General features: G+C 43.5%; 1 long non-coding RNA gene across 1 annotated transcript in view; it reads left to right on the top strand.

Moving 5' to 3' along the window:
• The window catches only part of LOC308590931, a 100,312-nt gene extending 80,847 nt beyond the window's left edge, over positions 1 to 19,465 (top strand). Inside the window, exons 8-12 of the long non-coding RNA XR_014009940.1 lie at positions 4,402 to 4,513; positions 8,836 to 8,959; positions 11,679 to 11,787; positions 13,040 to 14,496; positions 14,739 to 19,465. This is a non-coding gene — a long non-coding RNA (uncharacterized lncRNA). The remainder of the gene's footprint in view (positions 1 to 4,401; positions 4,514 to 8,835; positions 8,960 to 11,678; positions 11,788 to 13,039; positions 14,497 to 14,738) is intronic.
• The last annotated feature ends 410 nt before the right edge of the window (positions 19,466 to 19,875 follow it).

The following is a 19,875-nucleotide window of genomic DNA, read 5'->3' as shown; positions in this document are numbered from 1 at the left end:
GTGACATGATAGAAGTTTATAAAACCATGCACGGCATGGAGTAAGTGGAGAGAGAAAAACTTTTCTCTCTCATAACACTAGAACTCATGGACATCCAATGAAGCTGAACGTTGGAAGATTCAGGACAGAGAAAATAAAGTACTTATTCATGCAGTGTGCAGATCAACGATTGAACTCGCTTCCATAGGAGGCAGCTATGGCCACCAACGTGGACGGCTGTAAAATGACAAATTCATGCAGGAGAGGGCTATCAGTAGCTGCTAGCCATGGTGGCTATGCACTGTCTCCATGTTTGGAGACAGTATCTTTGAGTGCCAGTTGCTGGAAACCACAGGCGGGGAGAGGGCTCCTGCTTGCCTGTTTCCCACAGGCATGTGGTTGGCCACTGTAAGAACAGGATCCTGGACCAGATGGGTCATTGGCCTGATCCAGCAGGTTCTTATATGTTCTTCTGATTGCTGCATTCTCGCCTCGGTATCCAGAGACGTTCATAGGAGCTTCCTCAGGCCAGGTCAGAATCTTTTATTTTGCTCTTTTAATATGTGTTATTGTAGGCAACCAATTAATCACTGTTTCTTTTATTAGTTTGCCAGATTGCATCACTGCAGTTAGATTCATTATTTCCAATTGTTCCCAAAAGTTCCTAACTGTTTCCAATTTCTTTGGCTCTCTTTGCTCTTTCCATGCTTTGGCGTAGAGTGTCCTGGCTATGGCCATTAAATACAAAATCCGTTCTTGATTTTGTTTTATACTGTCTTGGCCTTGCTTGGCCTTGGCATGCTTAAGATTCTTTTTTCCAAGAAATACTTGGGTCCAAACTAGACACAATGGGAGCTCCATCAGGATGCAGATCCAGGAGACCCATGGCTGAGGCTGGGCTACGCAGGTGTAACTCCCCATCCTCAGCTCAGATATGGGACCCAGCTGCCTGAGCCAAGCCTAGCAGATTGTAAACCCTAAAAAGGGGGTGTTCTGGCAGCAGGACCAGAGACAGAGGTCTTAGGTGGGATTCTAAGATTGTTTAGCTTAACCTATGACAACCTGTCATAGGTTAAGCCAGCAAAAAGGATGATATAACTCAAAGACTATTTTAAGGGCTTGTTTTCCCTCTGCCAGGCTTAGGCCTGCTCAGCCAGCAGCAGCCTTGCTCCTAAACAAATTTTGGAACTAGGCGCCCCTATTTTTATCAAAGAAACGTTGGAGGGTATGGAGTTATGTGACCCCCAAGCCGAGGAGATAAGTACTGTAACTATACAACCTTTAGAAGACACCTGAAAGCAGCCCTGTATAGGGATGTTTTTAAATGTTTAATGTTTTTTGTGGTTTTATATATATTGGAAAGCTGCCCAGAGTGGCTGGGGCTACCCAGTCAGGTGGGTGGGGTATAAATAATAAATTTATTATTATTATAGAATAGGACGTCCCTATTTTTATTGGAGAAATTTTGGAAGGTGTGGTGAATTGTTTGTCTGCTGGGTGTTGTTCCTTCTCAGGTCTAGCTCATGAAGAGGCTTATTTACTGGCAATGCAGCAGCGTAGATTTATGTTTGCACCGTTTACATTCACACCGTGCTCACATTTGTTCTTGTCAGTCAAGTAGTGATCTATTAATCAAACAGGACGCCTGGGGTGTTCATTACAAAAAAAAAGGTATGAAGACTGAATATGAATTGTAATTTTAGTGCTTTTGACAAACAAGGATTGTTAAGCCCCCCGCCCCCATGCACTATCAATTCATTATTAAGGGCTTGCTTGTAGTTAAGTGACAAGAACCCCAAATCTCTTATTCAGTCACTGACATGGCAGTTTATTCCTGCTCACCCCACCCAGCCCCAGTTCTGTTCATTCAGTGCCTAAGAATCCCCGCTGCTCTTCCCAGCATGCACTGCTGTGTGACCCTTGACCTCTGGCAGTGATTAATTGTCTTAGTGTCATAGCAATCACCTTGCTCTCTCTGATCCGCGCTCACTTTGTTCTCTCTGATCCTCGCTCACTTTTTCTCGCCAGATCTCTCCCCCCCCCAATTTTTAAAAAATCTCTCCAGTATCCTGGTTACTGTAAAACAAATTAAGAGAAATGGCCAGTTGCTGGACCCCAAATCTCTTAATTCTTGATTCTGAGGCAGCTTTCTGCTCATATTCTTTTTTTCTTTTTCTTTTACCTTGGATCTGATGAACTTGGAGGAGGTGATCTGCATCTGTGTCTGGACTCTAGCATACCCTCCAAGTGTCCTGATTTTCCAGGGACAGTCCCAGAACTATGAAAGTCATCCCAGCTTCTGATTTAATACCGGAATGTCCCTATTTCCGCTGCCAGGGACGCCAGAACTGAGCTCACGGAGGAGGAGACTGTGCTTCTCCCAAGCTGCAGCGGAAGCTGCGAGAGAGCACCTGGCCTCCCCATGCCCGCTGCTGCCAGGCTCCTCCATTGGACAGTTCGTGGCGGCGGCTGGCGAGTAGTCAAGGAGGAGAGGCTGCAGCTGCTGCAGCAGGAAAGGAGGAGGAAAGCAGAGCAAAAGGAGTCTTGATTTTTTAAAAAATGTGCTTTATGTGTCCGCATCTAATCTTGCCCCTTTCTAAAATTTATTTATTGATGTGTGCTTTACTTTTTGTAAATCTACCAAATAATAAAATAAAATTGGGATTAAAGGGTTTTCTCTGGATGGCGGAAGGTGTGTGTCCCTTGGTGAAGTGGTGGCGGCACTTGCCCTACTTCTGAAAGGAAATGCTGTGGGGGGAGGGATGGAGACAAAAATGGGGTCTGTTTGAGGAGGGTCAGTTTGGGGTGTGGGGAATGTCCCTATTTTCATCTGAGGAATGTTGGAGGGTATGCTCTAGGCTGGGCAGAAAGGCAGGTCTGTGGCAAGACTCCTGCCTGGCACCCTGCAGATTTGCTGCCAGTCGGTGTAGTCAGTATTGAGCAAGATTGGACAATGATCTGCTTCCAGACTTGCCGCTGTTTTCAAGGTTCAATTAATAAGGGAGGTCTTGCGCAATGAACTCATTTCCCTTAAAGAACAAACTTTCTGCGAGAAGGAAAGTGGTGGGGGAAATCCGCTAGAAAGTGTGGACGAACATTTGCTTTGGCACACAATGGCCACATCTACAGTATACATGTAAAGCACACAGCTGTCCTAAAATTAAAATAAAAAATCATGGGAGCTGTAGTTTACCTCTCAAAGAGCTACAATTCCCAATACCCATAATGTGCTTTACATGATGGTGTGGATGTAGCCGAGGACATCTAACCCCCATGCAAACAAATTGGAATGGACTCCCATTAAATATCCAGCATGACTAATCTCCTTGAAAACAAACAGGGTGACTGGTCAATAAACAGCCCGCCAGAAAGCACCCAAAGGCAGCCTCAAATGCTCTCTTCTCTTTGGCTAGAGCAAAAGGGAGACCCAAGGCTCTCTCCACAAGCCAATGCTCACTGTTCATCTGTGCCCATTGTGTCTGCGTTGAACAAGAGCTTGTTATCTCTGGTGACATAAGGGTGAAAAGACAGGTAAATATCCACCTCTTAGGCTCACTCAAATCGCACAAGGAACCTTTTGCCTGTGAGTGAAGGTTGCTGTGTTTAGGACTTTTTAGTTTAGAGAAAAGATGAGCAAAAGGTGGCAAGTTTATAAAATTATTCATGGCATGGAGAAGGTGGATAGAGAGAAGGCCCTCCTCCCTCTTATAACACTCAAACTCATGGACATCCAATGAAGATTCAAGACAGATAAAAGAAAGAACTTCTTCAGGCAGCACTGAGTTAAACTATGGAACCGGTTTAGATGCCTTTTGAAGAGGATTAGACAAATTAATGGAGGAGAAGGCTATGGATGGCCACTAGCCATGATGACTGTGCTCAGCCCACATAGTCAGAGACAGCAATGTTTCTGAATATCAGTTGCTGGAAACCACATTTATTTCTGCCAAATCCTTCTAAAACAGAATTAGCAGAAACAATATCAATCCACTTTGGGGTTGTTGTTTTTTATAAAAAAACAAAAAAACCAGAAGTGAGGGAAAACACTTAGCAGTTTTACATTCTTGATTCTGCTACTGAGGATGGATGCGTTAGCTGTGTGGTTATCTTTGTGACACTTGTTCAAGCATGGTGTGATTGTTAATTATTTCCCTCCAACGCTTTAATGTTGATTTGACAGGTTGTCAGGTTGTTTCTCTCTCTCCCCCTCCCCCAGCATTGCCTTGTCTATTTTGCAAAAGTATTGCACATGGTTGTGGTTGAAGAAATGTAAGCATATGCCTGTGTGTGTGTGTGTGTGTGTGTGTGTTTAAATCGTGCAATGAAATTAAATGGTGTATGACAAGAATATTCTTTAAATAAGCCTTTAATGTGTGTGACACCTTTTGGAGGAAATAATGGAAGCTGGTTTTGTATTTACAGCTGCGGTTTCTACAACCAGTCCTGTATTGATTCTGCAAACCCCTTATTAACACCTGGCTGCACTTTTGCAGTTTGCTGTTTGCCTGTGAGATTAACCCGGACAATTGCTTAAGTGAGTACAACTGCTCCCATGGTCCCGAGGTAATAGAAACCCTCCCCCCCATCTGCAGTCTATCTGAAGGAGATAATAAGTTTCAACAGAAGGCTGTGTAGTGGTGCTGTATCTTTGGAACTCTCTCCTAGCTTTTAAGTGTACCTTGAAAATGTATTTGTCTGAAACAGCAATCAATTAAATGGCTTTAAAATGTTTTTAAGTGCTTTGACTTGGCTTTTAAACGGCTTTAGACCTGTTTTAGGTTTTGTGATTAGATTGTCTCCTTGGTATTTTAAAGATTGTTTTATGGAGTTAATTATCTTCTGTAAGATGCCTAAGAAGCGCAAATCCCTGAAAAATGGCATACATTTTTAAACAAAATAGTTTGTGGATCTTGACAACTGGTGGAATTCCAAAGGTGTGCCACTTGATTGTTTCTACAGATATTCTGCTCCAGTCTTATCTGAGCACCTAGAAGTGCTGCTCTTCCATAGAGCTATGCCTAACCTCTCTGCATTACTCATTGCTGTGGATGTGTTTCCTTTTAATCACACCCCATCTGCACTAAACATTAAAGTGGCATGATACAGCCATAGCTTCCCTTGTAGAGCTTTAAACAGTCATAGATTTCACCCCAGGGAATCCTAGGAACTGTAGTTTGTTAAAGGTGCTGAGAGTTGTTAGGAGATTCCTATTCGCCTCCCAGAGCTATGTTGCTTTGCCATTTGAACTTAATGGCCCCAGATTTCTCCAGGCAGATCTTCCTCGGCAAAGTCATGTTAAATGCGCAGAACTGGAAATTTCCCAAGCAGCGGTGCATTGATAAAATTTGGGAGATCTGAATTACGTACCAACTCACTCTACAAGTGCAGTGAGCAGCAGTCCAATTTTTTAAAAGATGTTATGACTGCCGTGGCTTCCGTTTTATCTCCTTGGTGGAAGCTCTTCAAGATTCTGACCACATTCTGCCCCTGCCAACCCTATCAAACTCTATGGGGCCTAAGTTAGCCATGGCTCAAGTCTCATTGATTTCAATGGGAGCTCAATCCAGCTACCTGAAGCTTGGATCCAACCTGTTGTCTTGACAGATGATTGACAGAGGTGCAGTATATCCTGTGACTTCTTTGGACTAGGCAAGTCATCTTAGATTTCTTTGACATGTTAGAGAGTTGAGAAGCTGCTCCATTTCAAAGCACACAGATAGGATGTCGGTATGTGCCCGCGCACCGACGTCTTCAGATGTTTGCTAAGGTTGGATACATGATCTTGTTTGGCTTAACAAGCAAACAGTACGATCGCCTTGTCCCTTGGCATTCTTAGAAACCAGGGTGAATCATTGAGGAAAATCCCCCCCCCCTTTACGTTCCTTCCATGCGAGCAAAGAGAAACCTCCCTCCCTCTCCTCTCTCCCTTCTCTTTGGCTGGAGTTCCTTGTGTACTTGGAACACTCTGCTGAGCTCGTGAGCTCTTGACGAGTGCGTGAGGATCAGAGACACCGAATACCTGGGCTGCGGCCGCAACAATTATATTTTCCAAACGTTTTAGGGTGTTTAACAGCTAGGAATGCTAATTCCATGCACTTTTACCGCTTGGTGGCTACTGGTAGCTTGTCAACATGTGGAGCTGCTTTGCCTCAGCTTCTCTCTAGGCTTGCATGCTGTGGAGTGCAAGTAATATGTTTAGCGTGCGGTTATTGCAAACGAAAGGAAAGCCAGTGTGGCTTAGTGGTCAGTGTTGAACTAGGAACAGAAAGATTCCCGTTCAAGTCCTCCTCACTTGCCCACAAAGCTTATTGAGTGAATTTTCGGCCAACTATTCTCTCTTAGCATGTCCCCCCTCCTAGGGTTGTTGTGAGGATAAAAAGGCTGGGGAGATAAACTTTCCTGTGATGCAAATAGCGGGTTGTATCTAATGTTAGGCCTACTCAGAGTAGACAAATTGCATTTAATAGGGATTGCTAGCTTAGGTCCATAAATAATGTTGGTAAAACTTGGTTGATTGCAACCAAGGGTTGTTAACAGACCAGAGAAAATTTGGCTTGATGGGGGCGGAGGGAGCAGTTTTCATCTCCTCCTTCAACCTTTTTTTTTTTTTAATTTAAAAAAAGGAAGAAGTTGTGTCTCTTTGCTGCATAGACAGTTTTTAGTTTGTCTGTGCCCAGGACCCACAGCCAATAGGTGGTTCTGCCCCTACTCTCTGTTCTTAGACTCATTCTGGGTTCCACCCCTTGGCATACCTTATTTAAAGCGTTAGTGACCTTAAACATAAATAGTTGAGAGACAGCATTGCCCTGTGGTTAGAGTGCTGGGCTAAGACCCAGGCTGCAAAGCTTACTAGGTGACATTGGTAAGTCACTATCACTCAGCCTGACTATCTTCCAACCTTGCAGGGTTGTTGTGATGATAAAAGGAAGTTGGGGTGTGGGGACTGTGCTCCTTGAACAAGGAGTAGCTGGATTAAAATGCAATGAGTAAATTAATTAGGTCCATGTCCAGGCCTAAAACCTCAGTGCCTAGGGCTTGCCAATCGTATGGTCGGCGGTTTGGATCCCCGCGGCGGGGTGAGCTCCCGTCTTTCGGTCCCAGCTCCTGCCCACCTAGCAGTTCGAAAGCACTCTTAAGTGCAAGTAAATAAATAGGTACCGCTTTCTAGTGGGAAGGTAAACGGCGTTTCCGTGTGCTGCGCTGGTGCTGGCTCGCCAGAGCAGCTTCGTCACGCTGGCCATGTGACCCGGAAGTGTCTCCGGACAGCGCTGGCCCTCGGCCTCTTAAGTGAGATGGGCGCACAACCCTAGAGTCGGACACGACTGGCCCGTACAGGCAGGGGTACCTTTATCTTTACCTTTACCAGGCCTAAAATACATATTTCTCTCTGTTTGTGTTTTGGGGGCCAGAAAGAGAAGAGCTACATCTCACTTTTCACACACTGCAGCCTTGCTCCAAATTATAAGGATATATGAGGAGAGCCCTGCTGGATAGGAGCAAAGGCTTAGCTTAGTCAGCCTCCTGGGGTGCAACAAGATAAGGGTTTAATACTGTAAACAAGTGGTAGTGGTGGTGATTATTATTATTATTATTATTATTAATTACCTGCCCTTCAGCCTAAAGTCCCAGGGCAGATTGCAGCATTTAAAACACATTATTAAAAGCCATTCAAAACAACTTAAAACCACAGGACTAAGGTGGGACTTAAAAATATGCCTCTACATTGTCAAAAGCCAAGGTAAAGAAGGCTGTATAATGAAAGTGCCAGACTCACCCATGTGGGGAGGGAGTTCCACAACTTAGGGGCTGCCACAGAGAATGCCTTCTCCCAGTCTACCCCACTCGCCAAGCTGCTGAGGGTGGAGGAAATACCCAGAGGGCCCCCTCTGCCAATCATAACGCCCAAGAGGGTGTGCAGGGAAGGAGATGGCCTTTCAGGTATTTGGGACCTGCATCATTGTTCAGACATAATAAGTGCATTGTTGGTAACAGTGTTTAAATTTATCAGACCTTATCTGGGAAGCAGCAATCAAGAGTAAATGTGGAATGCTGGGGGGAGATATTTGGGCTGTCATTCGGATGCCAGCAATGCAATGTAGGCATTAGGGATTTAATGGCAAATATACCTAATCTGTACTTTCCAAAACAATCCAGGAACCAAAATGCAGCCATTCACAAGCCATTCACTCCAGAATTTGCAGTTCAGTTCCCCTGCTGGGTAATGTCTATGAAAAACTGCACATACCAAAGCATGCATACAACAAATGTATTTGTTATTAAACATAACATACAAAAATGCATTACATTGGAGAAAACTGGCTTTGCAGAAATGTGTGGGACCTCTCTGTACAAAAACAAGCCCTTCATCCCATTGTAGTCAGGAGGTGTTATCTACTGTGGAGCTATCTTCATGCATAAGAACAAAGGACAATGGTGGTTGAAGGGGACATTCTCTTGCTTGGTGGCTTGTGAGTCATAGCCAATGTCTGACATGGGAAAAATAACTTGAGACAAGTTTTACTGGGTGACCTTGGAGGGATGTGTGGTCTGTTGGCTCCCAAGGTTATGGCTCTTTGGAGATGAGAGGCAGGTTTTGTTGTCCTGGGATCGGCAAGTATTTGAATGTAATAATAAATACTTCAGGAATGATAGTTTTCAAGGGAACAGATAAAGTTAAGTAGGAAGAAAGGACACATACCATGATGTTTATAACCACTGTGTTATCTTGCCAGTCAGCAAGAATAAAAACGGCGGAGTCCTAAAGAGATTGGGGGGGGGGCAGAAATCCCATAGCGATGAGTCCATCTGCATGCCTTAATCTTAAGCAATCCATCCTTTATTCTCTCTTTTTTTTAGTCTCACTAGGCATTCAATAACAGTGTTAGAGCCTGGGATGGCAGCAGCAGCTGCCTGGAGGACTCCCAAGGAGAGGGAGAGGAAGCTGAGGGACCACTCCACAAGGGAAGGTGTTTGAAAAAGGGTGAGATGCTGTCAGCTCTGCAGGCAAAGGGTGATATAACTGGGCTCCTGAGCCCCACAGGGGTGCTGCGGAAAGAATATAGTTGGTCAAGGGAGCTGTGGACTCAAAAAGGTTGAAAACCTCTGTTCTAGGGAGTTTCATACACTTACCCAGGGTCTGTGTGTCTTTTTGGAAAATAAGGCACAGCGGTTAAAAAGCAGAGACATCACCTTGCTAACAAATGCCCGTATAGTTAAAGCTATGGTTTTCCCAGTAGTGATGTATGGAAGTGAAAGCTGGACCATAAAGAAGGCTGATTGCCGAAGAATTGATGCTTTTGAATTATGGTGCTGGAGGAGACTCTTGAGAGTCCCATGGACTGCAAGAAGATCAAACCTATCCATTCTTAAGGAAATCAGCCCTGAGTGCTCACTGGAAGGACAGATCGTTAAGCTGAGGCTCCAATACTTTGGCCACCTCATGAGAAGAGAAGACTCTCTGGAAAAGACCCTGATGCTGGGAAAGATGGAGGGCATTAGGAGAAGGGGATGACAGAGGATGAGATGGTTGGACAGTGTTCTCAAGGTATCAGCATGAGTTTGACCAAACTGCGGGAGGCAGTGGAAGACAGGAGTGCCTGGTGTGCTCTGGTCCATAGGGTCACAAAGAGTTGGACACGACTAAACAACAACGCAACCTGAGCCTATGATGGAGGGGTCCCCAGTATTACACTCAAAGAGGGCCTTGCATTGGGTTCAGACATCAGCTATTTTTCTCTGCCTCTTGCTCTCTGCTTGTCACATAACATCTTCCTCCCAGCTTCTAAACCACAGTTGCTTTTCCTGAGGTGTGAAAGGAGTCCCACCCCATAGTTGCCTCACAGAGATTCCTGGTGATCCATTGTTGTGCTAAAGGCTCATTGCCCCACAGGCTAACACTTCCAAGGAAATTAGTCTGAGTTATTCCATGGGATTTGTTAGGTGTTGAAATACACAGTTTAGGAAGTTTGCCTAGCTAAATTAATTCTTTCACATATGTTAATTCCAGAGAATTAAAAGCATCCAACACACATCTTAACACACATGGGTCTGGCAACAGACTGGCCTTAATTAAATTCTAACACTAACTTGATCTGGAATTTAGGGTGACTTGCACCCACAGATTCATAACAATACAAAGCAAAGGAGCTTTCCAAGCAATTCAGATAATATGCAGGATTGTATCTTGTTTTTTGCTTTTCAGAATCAAATTGGATAATTCTTAATAGATGGCAGTCATTATTCCCCCTTATCAACTCAAATTTTCTTTCAGGAATATGTTGTTCCTGTTGATCTTATTTTAAAAAATATAATATACTGCCTCCCGTTTGATAATGTTAGAATATAGAAGTGAAGCCGCAATATATGTATTAATTGTCACTTAGGAAGATATTTAGCTACATTTTATGCAGAGAAGGTCAATTGTAATTAATGGAGCTAACTTAGGGCTCACCCAGATTTGTGTTTATCCAGCACCTAGAAAGCATGGATCCAAGCAATTTTCCATTTGTCTTGAAATTTCTTGGCACAGGTCTGAGTGTGCCCTTGCCCCACTGCTTTTATTAGTGATAAATTGGAGCAAACATCAATCTGGAGAAAACCCAATTTCTCTTCTTTGCCTCCAAATTTCACTTTGATCTAAATTGGCTGTATAAACAAAAATTGGGCAGTTAAGATTCCATAGGCCAGTTTTAAAAATAATATAAAATCCAAACTACCGTGTGTGTGTGTTTGGGGGGGGGAGTGTTTTCCATTCCAAATAAGAGCATTTGCCTAGAATGGAACCAGAGATCTTGTTCCGAGGAGTGCAAAACAATTTTAATGCCAACAATATTTTACACAGTAGAATACTTCCCTTACCCGCTGACTCTTCCATATAGGAGCAAGCCCAAAGGAACATTTCATGTGGAATTATTTAATTTTGATTAACAGAATGCTACTTTTAGCTGGGAAAAATGTTCCCATAGACTGGTAGGCAACAGAAAGGCTGTATAAAGCCAGATTACATCACTTCTTTCTCAGAGCAACAAAAGACCAATGGCATCCCCTCTTGCTGAGAGTAAATTAGCAGCAACTTTGGATCCAGGGCAAATACTTCAGAAATTAGGGGGTTACTGGCTCCTTCTAGGACCTGACACCTATTTTGCAAAGCACATCCAGAATTTCCTTCTGGTTCTTAAGTCCATTTCCGTACTTTTAAATATTTTTACTATACCAAACTGTAGGTTTCTGAACGGAAAGCATCTAATGAGTGCAACTGGGAATGCAAAATGGTCAGCTTAAATTTGGGAAACAGTGACTGGGAAATTTGGAAGATGAGACAAGCCAAAATGGATAGATTTGGCCATTTCTAATTGCCAGATTCCATTTCTGAATTAAATATAGGAAGCGAAAAAATAATTAAATATGGTTAAGGAGGAGGAGTGTAGTCACATCCACAGCATACATCCAAAGCACACAACTTCCCCCAAACACACCCTGAGAACTGTCATTTCCCCCTCACACAGAGCTGTGATTCCCAGCACCCTTAATAAACTACAGGTGCAGATTTGATCTATGTATTTATGTCTGTATGAAGGACTTTGGGGGAAAATTCCCCACGAGGTGGGGAAAGAGGGGAAATATTTAGCTTCTGGTTTTTGTAAAGCTTGTTCAGGATTTAATGTCTGGCTTTAAGATCATTCACCTTTCTGTCTTCAAAGCAACCTGAAGAAAGAAGGGAACAGGAGACGTCAAAGATGTTCATAAATCACCGAAAAGGAGAAGAAGCCGCAGACCATCAAATGTGCAACAGAGCAAGGCATTTTACGGGTATATCTGAAGGAAAGGGGTAGGGGTGGGAATCTGTTCTGGGTTTTCGGTTTCCAAGTGCGTAATGCTGTCCTGCTAGCCAAGTATCTCAGGAGTGGAAGACTCTTCAGCACACAGTTGGTATGTGACTCTTGCAGCACCTGAGAAAATATACAGGCAGTGTGCCGGCCACAGGAATTTCATCCAGAATACGTGCTGCTGTTACAACCAGCAAACTCCACACATCATGTGCAGATGTTCATAGGAAGCTGCCCTATATAAAAGCAGGCTATTGGCCCATCTAGCCCAGTATTGTGACTTAGGCCTCCTCCAGATGACCGCTTTATTGAGCTTTGCTTGCACAAAGCTTATGTGAGGTTAGACCGGTAGTTTCCAAACTTCAAGTCACCGCCCCCCTTTTGTTCCATAAACTTATTCTCAGTGCCCCCACCCTATAAAAAGCTCTACTCAGAATAGCAGTTTGCATGGCCAACTGAGGAATATAACAACACAATAAAATTCAAAACAGTAGCAATCAATTGTCCATTTATTCAAAATACAATTGAAACTATTTAGTTTAATAAATTCAACAAAATCATAGAGTTGGAAGGGACCCAAGGGTCATCTAGTCCAACCCCCTCACAATGCAGGCATCTCAGCTAAAGCATCTATGACAGATGGCCACCCAACCTCTGCTTAAAAACCAAGGAAGGAGAGTTCACAACCTCCCAAGGGAGACTTCCACGGTCAAACAGCTCTTCCTAATATTTAGTTGGAATCTGCTTTCTTGTAACTTGAAGCCATTGGTTCAAATCCTACCCTCCAGAGCAGGAGAAAACAAGCTCGTTCCCTCTTCCATGTGACAGCCCTTGAGATATTTGAAGATGGCTAAAATGGGTGACCTTGATCCAGTGATACCAGCTTTTCAATTTATGATAGACATTTACACCTCCAGCGACCCCTTGCTGCCCCCACTTGCCTCCTAACACCCCTCCCCATGGTAATCTCACTGCCCCCAGTGGGTGGTACCACCCAGCTTGGAAACCACTGGCTTAAACTGTAGCCTGAGCACACACCATACATTTAAAGCACAATGACTTCCCCCGAAGAATTCTGGGCACTGTAGTTTGTTAAGGGCGCTGGGAATTACAGCTCCAGGAGGGTTAGACTGCAGTTCCCAGGATTCTTTGGGTGAAAATGTATGCATTAAATATATGGCATGTCTACAGTTTCTGTTCAGAATCTATTAAGCAGCCACCTTTTTTATTTGCAGGGCGGTTATATGACAATAAGCATTTGTCCTTGTTTGCTTGTGGTGAGTTTATACGTCTGCTCATTCATCATTTGCAGGTTAGTATTAAAGGTGTTCAACAGGTAAAAATTCTCCTGGTCAATCCTTTAAAAGCTGGCATTCATGGTTTAATTCCTTTTCTTGCTGTCATGACTCTGCTGCAGCAGAAGGCATCTGTAGGGAAGGGCAGTATCTCAGTGGTGGATCATCTGCTTTGCATGCAGAAGGTCCCCAGTTCAATTCCTGGTATCTCCAGGTGGCACTAGGAGAGAACCCTGCCTGAAACCCTGGAGAGCTCCTGCCAGTCTGTGTAGGCAATACTGAGCTAGATAGACCAATGGTTTGACTCTGTCAGAGGCAACTTCCTATGTTCCTATTGGCCACTGTGAGAAAAGGATGCTGGACTAAATGGGCTTTGGCTTGATCCAATAGGGCTGTTCTTATCTTCTTCTGCAGCACAACTTAGAGCAGAGGTAGCCAATGTGGTGTCCACCAAACATTGTGGACTACAGGTCCCATCATCCACGACCCTGCTAGCTAGGGCTGATGGGAGTTGAACAACATCTGAAGGGCACAACATTGCATACCCCAGTCAGAACCAGTGCCAAATAATCTGCAGATGAGGCATCAATACACAAACCACAAAGTGCATCTAATTCAGGATAATTAAATGAAGTCAGAGTGGCCTCAAAATAGGCCAGGGGACCTACAAGCAAACATAGGGTAGTATTCAACACTAGTGCTACTCAGAGTAGATCCACTAAACTATAATATGTTCTTTAATTTCAGTGGGTCTACTCTGAGTAGGACTTGGGTGAATGCCACCCATAATTGAGGCTTTATATGAAATCTACATGGGGAATGTGTAATCTGCTGAGGAACGTTAACACGATGTGTTAAAATCTCTTTTTAAACGCACATCTTCGCTAATCCTTAAATGCGCTTTGTTTTCAGCTATGTTCATCCTGAACATTTTAGTTCAGTTGCTGTTATTATTTTAATCCTGTACATTTTATGAAATTGGCTGGTCCTCTTAGCAGTTGAAGATTTCAATCCTAAACACACCTACTAAGAAACACATCCCATGGAACTGTGTAAACCGCCATAAGATTGCCCTGTGAGCAAACGTTCAACTTTTGTACATTTAGAATATTTTTGTTGTCATCTTCATTATTATTTATCATTATTTTAAGCATGTATGTGTTACGAAATTGGCTGGTCTCCTTGGCAGCTGACGATTATAATCCGAAATACGTCTACTAAGAAATAATCCCATGGTGGAGCGGAGTATTCCACTGTTGTACATACAGAATAAAAGTTGTGCCTATATAAGGTATACAACAAGCAACTCCTTCCCTCCCTATACAGCATTAGCAGGAATGCCTCAAAGGACAAAATCATGACCAGACCCTGGTAGAGGAATGCACATATGGTTAAAGGTAGGAGACAACCACATATGCACACAGCAAGCTCTGCTCACATCTGTTGTTTGTTTAACCAGCCTTTTCCTTCTTCATAGTTGTTGAAGGAAAGAGGGGAGGGTATGTTTGGAAGGGGGAATGATCAGAGAGGCTTTGTTTTCTAAAAGAGAGAGAGAGGGAGAGAGGGGGGGGGAAAGTGGTACAACTCAAACACAGATCAGTTTTGTACTGCTTTAACCATAATGGTTTTCTCTCTCCAGGCCAAGAATCCTGGGAATTATAGTTTGGCAACATGCAAAAAATTATCTGTGTAAGTTGCTTAAGCCCCCCTCCCCCTAAATAATCACACAGCTAGAGTTCCCAGGGGAGAGGAAATTACATTTAAACCAGTAAGGCCATAGTGTAGGTTTTTCTCCCACAATAAAAAAGTTCAATTTTAGCAGGGAACGAGGTTAGCAAATGCCTTGTAAGACAGTAAAAGGCTTTTTGATTTCGCCTCTCCAGTCATTTTCGGTTTTATTTAGAAGCAATGTATTAAAGGAGGTGAAAGTATCTGCTTATTGCTCCATCTACTTTGCTCCAGTCCCAGTGTTGTTCATGGTTGCTGTTGTTTTTTTAAAAAGATACACAAGTCTGAGGATTGGCTTGCCTGTGGGAGCAGACAAAGCTACTGTCTAGTGAGTCAGGCTGTGTCCATCATAGGCACACCCTGGCAGGGACAAAAGCAAAGCCCTGATGCCTGTCCTGGACCATCCTTTAAAAAAGTGAATAAATTCTGAACAACAGAACCTGGAAGCCAGTTTTAAACCCATGCAATGATGCCAATGTTGCAGTGTTCCAGGGCTTCATAAGGAACCCGAACGGCATTTTCCAGCTGCCTGCCACAGTAGCCAACTAAGTCTTACTCAGAGTAGATCCATTGAAATTAAAGAACTGAAGTCTGTCGTGATCATTTACTTTAATGGGTCTACCCTGAACAGGACTAGTGTTGAATACCACCCATGGTAAAGGGCTCTCAAAATGAGCCTGCTCAGAGTTAGATCACTGGTCTGTTCTAGTTCAGTACTATCTAATCCAGTGGCCTTCCAAAGTATTGGGCAGGGGTCTTTTCCATCATTCACTATCAGATCCTTTTAACTCGAGGTTGCTCTAAACAAACTCGAAATAGAGAAATAAAAATGAGTAAAACTCTTTCATGTACATTTTGTTGTTGTCATCTGTGAGCGACCTTGCAAGGTAGGTCAAGATTATTATCCCCATGTTGCAAGTAGAGTTCTGGCGCCCTGAGCTGAATTTAGAATGTTCTCCCCAGAGACCTTTGCCTGGCACTGAATATGATGTCCTTTCAGCACTAGATGAAAACCCTTTCCTTTGCCCCAAGCATATTAGATTTAAGTTTTTATTCATTTTAATTAGGCTTGTACAATGTGTGTCTCCCTGCACTGCTCCTGTTTATATTCTATTTTTATTTGATTGCTATTTCTATTGTGTTATCGGTGCATTTTATTGTTTTAGCTGCTCTGAGAGCTCTTGCTGGAAAATTTCTAAACAAATTTTCAAAACAAACAAACAATAGCATCTGCCTTGCAGAGATGAAATTAACTAGAACACCACAGCAGTTCCTGTTGCTTTCAGTTCCATTTCTGGTCACACTAGGTCATGACAAAGAAACAGCAGTTGGCATGTAGGTTTTAGATAGCAAAATGCCCACCAAATTTGGTGTGCAAGGGAGGAGCGATGGAGAGCTCCAGCCCCTTCCTAAACACACCCCCCTCCCCGGTTTGGCATTGCAAAATGTTTACTTAAAAAATAACCAAATAAATACATATAGGTAACATTTCACCAGAAAGAGGTTACAACCTGAAAATCTCTTATACAATATTTCTTATCTCTTGGTGGACTCCTTGATATAACTTAATTCTGTTCCAACATAAGACAAAAGGTCTCCAAACTTCCTATGTTTGTATGATTGCTCCATTTCCCCATCACTGGCGTTTGCCAACTGTTTTGGAATCAATCATCAAGCATTGCTAGATTTTCACCCCACCCCCAGGAACACAGGAAACTGCCTTGTACTGAGTGAGACCATTGGTCCACCTGGTTCAGCATTGCCTACACTGACTGGCAGAGGCTCTCCAGCACTTCAGACCAGATGTCTCTCTCAGCACAACCTGCCAGTGATTGAAACCTGGGTTCTTTTGCATACAAAGCAGATGCTCTACCACAGAGCTATGGCCATCCCCATAAAGTGTTTAGCAACTAACTTATGGGTTGCAATCTATGTATTGTTTACTTAGGCCTTTGTATTCTGTTTTCATAGATTGTCCAAACAGTGCAAGAACAAAATTTCAGGTTTTAGAGACATCATTTCCTCTCCAGTCTCTTTGATAGTTCTTATGATAAGTTTCCTGAAGTTTATTACATACTTACAGGACCACCACATTTGCCTGAAGCCTGTGTTTTGTTCCATACGCTGCCAGCAACATGAATTAGCTAAGCCAAGTACAGCTGCCACCAGCCCTGCACACTCGCCACGCTGGCTGAAATTGTTGGGATTTGTAATCCAACATCTGGTGTTTGCCACCCTGAGCTAAACCATATAGGTGACAATACCCATCATTAGTCATACTAGGGAGACCCACTGAGTTATGTTCAGTGCAGTTCTACTTAGAATAGACCCACTGAAATTGAAGTACTCAAGTGAGTCATGCCCATGAATTTCAGTGGGTAAACTCTAAATAGAACTAATATTAGCTACACTCCATTGAACTCCATGGATTTAATGCCATGAATTTCAGTGGGTCTACTCAATTTTGTTGGCCTTGTATTTCTTGCAAGTATGGGGAATCTGACACCACATGCAGATCATTTTAATGAAAATTTCTTTAGATCTAGTAGCTGCTTTATTCTTTCTTCTCTGCTTTATGCCCTCTTAATGTAGTTTCAGAATTAGGGTTTTCATCCCATTATTCAACCCAAGATGTGAAGAGAATCTGCAACCCTTCTTTTTTTTTGTTGTTGTGGTGGTGGAACAGTGTCCCTGATAGTAACAGCCAATTGAAATACCAGAGCGAGTAGATGCATAACACAAAACAGCTGTCAGGGTTTTCCCCCACCTCCTCTTGGCAAATATAAGCTTTCAGATCTATAGTTCAACCCACCATTTGAGTGGAAGTCAGAGAAGCCATCCCTGAAACATCTGTGGTAAGGGCTGTAAGGCTTTTAAGAAATGGAGAAGAGGAAGTAAAGCAACACTAAGGGCATATTCACACCACACATTTAAAGCACTGTTATACCACTTTAAACAGTCATGGCTTTCCCCAGAGAATTATGGGAGCTGTAGTTTGTTAAGGGTGCCAAGAGCTGTTTGGAGAACCCTGTCCCCCTCACAGAGCTACAATTCCAGGAGTGATTTATCAATCAACTCCTCTTCACAAGGACCTATCGAAATCGTAGTGCTGTGAGAGGAATAGGGGTTTCCTAACGGCTCTCCACACCCTTAAACTACTGCTCCCAGAATTCTTCGGCACAATCCTATACTCGTCTACTTGGAAAGAAGTCCCATTTCACTGCTCGCTTGATTAGAGGGGGCAAGGGCAAAGGCCAGAAGCGGCTCACTAGGTGAGATGGATCCACTACACTTGTGTCCTTCAGTGACCCACCTGCTGGGAAGCTGGCAGAGCAACTCTGCCCCACCCAAAAAAGATGTTTCTGGCAAGAATTGTGAGGAGGAGCACCAGGAGGCTCTGGGAATGAGCCAGGGGTGCCATTTGGGGGAGCTGAGCAGCTGAGGGCTCTCCTTAAATCTTCAAGCAGGGGGCCAGCTAGGCTCCCTCAATATTCCACAGCCTGAAATGGGCCTTGCTGGTCCTTCCTGCAGCTGTGATGGGCCCCGTTGGGCCTTCCCATGGCTGCAGCAGGCCTTGCAGCCTCCTCCTGCCACGTGACATCAGATGTGCACATCATGCATGTGACGTCACCCCCCCCCCAAAAGTAGGGCAGAACCCACTGGGATGGGCAGTGGGTCCCTTCCTAAAGCATGACCTTTGGCAAGTGCCCGATGGTGGTGACCTCAGGCATTAACCCTGTAACTTCTTGCTGGCTGTGTGTATCCAGGTTTTGACATCAGTTATCCATGATGAAACCTTGTTGGGTTACAAAACCCCCTTAATCACTACTGCGAGGAAGTAAATTGTATGCGGATGGGTTTTTCTTGGGTCGTCAAAGAAGTATGGTAAAAAAGCACCGCTAGTTGAAGAATAGGCCGTTTCCTTTTTGCCTTTGCAAAAGGAAACACAAAAGCCAAAAGTGAATTGGCTCTTAATCTCCAAAGGAAGCTGATATGAGATGGATTTCTCCCTTCATCTCTCCCTGGACTGTTTTTTTCTTCCTGCTGTGAGAAAACTATGGTCACAGCACACCTGTGTTTCACAGGAATATAAAGGTTTTTGCAGCAGAAACCTCTGAAGCCCCCAGGAATTCCTTTGACGCTGAGATATGAGCAGCAGCTGTGGGTCTTAATAGCTGCAGTCTCCTTTTGGCGGGACTTTAATAAACATCCCCTTCCTTCAAAAGAAGCTCCAGTTAAAAAAAATACATTCTCAAGTTGTGTATTGCACTGTTAAATAAATAAATTTGTTAGCCTTAAAGGTGCTTTCTGCAGGATTCTTCACTGTTGTTAACGCGGAGATGGTGACCCTAAAGAACAGTGTCACAAATGATCTGGACAGCCTTCTCTGTTAAAGGTTCTGTCTCTCAATTTGGCTGCATGCACACTAACCCATTTCTAGATGTAGAAAATGTAGTTTTTCTCAATCTGGAATTGTTTATACTTATCCTCAACATTAGGGTTGCCATATTTCAAAAAGTAAAAACCAGGACACCCTGAAAATTTCAACAGGCCTTTCGGAAATTTCCCGGACGTATGGCAGCCCTACTGAACACACCACTTTCAATCTAGATTGATCCTAGGTCCTGCCATCCATAAGTGGGGGGCACACTGTGGGGTAATACAGAACCAATATGCAATAACCCCCCCCCCTTGAAACGAAACTGGTTTCTCAAGAGACGCTTCTTAGGGGCAACAAATTTGCACTATATTTCCATTATGTGCAGACTACATAGAAAAGACAAGTACTCAGCCTCCATAGATTCTAGAAATGTGTGCATACAGCCTTTATTTCCATCACTGAATAAGGTTTATTCTGTTCCCACCATCTTTCATTGGTACCAACACTCAGTCTGACAGCTTCCTGGTGCTTTTTGTCATCCTCTGTAATGAAGAAACCCAATTTGTATTGTGTTTTGTTTTTGTTTTCAGGTGGTTTTTTTTTAATTCAAAAATTATCCTTGTTAGAATACTACTTTAAGGGACTTCGAAGGAAGGGAGGGTTTTTT

Source organism: Podarcis bocagei (genome assembly GCF_964188305.1).
Source record: "Podarcis bocagei genome assembly, chromosome: 7".
In the NCBI taxonomy this organism is placed as follows: domain Eukaryota; kingdom Metazoa; phylum Chordata; class Lepidosauria; order Squamata; family Lacertidae; genus Podarcis; species Podarcis bocagei.
Note: the sequence above shows the minus strand (reverse complement) of the source record. Positions and strands in the feature narration are given on the sequence as shown.